Source organism: Anopheles funestus, assembly GCF_943734845.2.
Source record: "Anopheles funestus chromosome X unlocalized genomic scaffold, idAnoFuneDA-416_04 X_unloc_34, whole genome shotgun sequence".
NCBI lineage: Eukaryota > Metazoa > Arthropoda > Insecta > Diptera > Culicidae > Anopheles > Anopheles funestus.
Genome location: NW_026045159.1, coordinates 1 through 2500, shown reverse-complemented (window position 1 = coordinate 2500; position 2500 = coordinate 1).

The window sequence follows — 2500 nt, the reverse complement described above, 5'->3', positions numbered from 1 at the left end:
TGTGGCTCATGTCTACGCCCATGGCCACCATTCGCTAAGATAGTTTTGAAGTCACTTTGAAGGCCCAGGAACAACTCTCTTAGCACATCGGTTAACCTGGCGCCGCAGTCAACTCATGTGCTTGGATCGGATCGAGCTATTGAGTATTGGGCCTGCATACTCGCTCATCCGTATCCTTTGCGTACCGCCCCATGGCCCTTGTATGTCTGCACCACAGTTCCTGTTCGTTCCGTGCCTATGGCCGGATACGTATTGCACATCGGTATACCTGTCGCTACTCAGGCAACTCGTGTGCGTGGATTGGATCGAGAACATGGTGTGTGCCCCATGTTATAATTGATAGTCCATATCCACTTTATAGGTTAAAGTCATAAGTTGTGATTGCACAACCATTCTTCATAAGAGTTTAATCACTCTTCAACTAACTTTCGTTCTGGTGTCTTGGTATCAAATCGCGTAAGACACAAGATTCTACTGGCCAAATAGAATCTAGCACATTGGTTAACCTGGCGCCGCAGTCAACTCATGTGCTTGGATCGGATCGAGCTATTGAGTATTGGGCCTGCATACTCGCTCATCCGTATCCTTTGCGTACCGCCCCATGGCCCCGTCCTTAGAGTTAATGACTAGTAGGCTTAACTCTTTGTATGTCTGCACCACAGTTCCCGTTCGTTCCGTGCCGTGGCCGGATACGTATTGCACATCGGTATACCTGTCGCTACTCAGGCAACTCGTGTGCGTGGATTGGATCGAGCTCATGGGGTGTGTAGAGATTCCATGTTATAATTGCAAGTCCATATCCACTTTATAGGTTAAAGTCATAAGTTGTGATTGCACAACCATACTTCATAAGAGTTTAATAACTCTTCAACTAACTTTCGTTCTGGTGTCTTGGTATCAAATCGCATAAGACACAAGATTCTACTGGCCAAATAGAATCTAGCACATTGGTTAACCTGGCGCCGCAGTCAACTCATGTGCTTGGATCGGATCGAGCTATTGAGTATTGGGCCTGCATACTCGCTCATCCGTATCCTTTGCGTACCGCCCCATGGCCCCGTCCTTAGAGTTAATGACTAATAGGCTTAACTCTTTGTATGTCTGCACCACAGTTCCCGTTCGTTCCGTGCCGTGGCCGGATACGTATTGCACAACAGTAGATACCATCACCTGACGTATCTAACACACCACTATTGTAACTCGTCGTCGAAGGACCTTTCAAGTGCCTGATGGCCAGGGGAGCTCTTACACGGCACGGAGACACAGTGATGCTCGCCCATCACAGTGTACAACGATCGAGTTTGCTTAAGTGTCTGGGTACCTACACACCAGACACAATGCAATGGCCACGGATCCACACAAGGCACATCACATGCAGAAAGCTTCACCAGATTATGACACATACCACACTCTTGTAACTCGTCGTCGAAGGGGCGTTCAAAGTGCCTTACGGCTAGGGGAGATCTAGCACGGCACGGAGACACAGTGATGGTTGCCCATCAAAGTGTACAACGATCGAGTTTGCTTTCCGCGCAAGCGTTCTAAGTGTCTGGGTACCTACACACCAGACACAATGCAATGGCCACGGATCCACACAAGGCACATCACATGCAGAAAGCTTCACCAGATTCTGACACATACCACACTCTTGTAACTCGTCGTCGAAGGGGCGTTCAAAGTGCCTTACGGCTAGGGGGGATCTAGCACGGCACGGAGACACAGTGATGGTCACCCATCAAAGTGTACAACGATCGAGTTTGCTTTCCGCGCAAGCGTTCTAAGTGTCTGGGTATCTAAGCACCAGACACAATGCAATGGCCACGGATCCACACAAGGCACATCACATGCAGAAAGCTTCACCAGATTCTGACACATACCACACACATGCAACTCGTCGTCGAAGGGGCGTTCAAGTGCCTTACGGCTAGGGGAGATCTAGCTCGGCACGGGGACACAGTGATGGTCACCCATCAAAGTGTACAACGAACGAGTTGGCTTTCAACAAATTCTGACACATAGCAAGCGAGCGACCGAGCTACACCGAAGGCAGCCCATGGTTGGTCACTCGCGGACGATCATCAGTAATGATCCTTCCGCAGGTTCACCTACGGAAACCTTGTTACGACTTTTACTTCCTCTAAATCATCAAGTTCGGTCAACTTCAGCCATGCCAGCTGCAGCTCACGAAGGAACCGCGGAAGGTAAGCCTCCAGAAACCTCACTAAATAATCCATCGGTAGTAGCGACGGGCGGTGTGTACAAAGGGCAGGGACGTAATCAGCACTAGCTAATGACTAGTGCTTACTAGAAATTCCAGGTTCATGGGGACCGTTGCAGTCCCCAATCCCGACTAGATGGGCATTTTAGTGATTTCCCGTTCCTCTCGGAATGGGGGCGCCTATTGGCGAGAACACGCTGCGACCCACATTGTAGCACGCGTGCAGCCCAGAACATCTAAGGGCATCACGGACCTGTTATCGCTCATTCTCAGCTTGCTAAA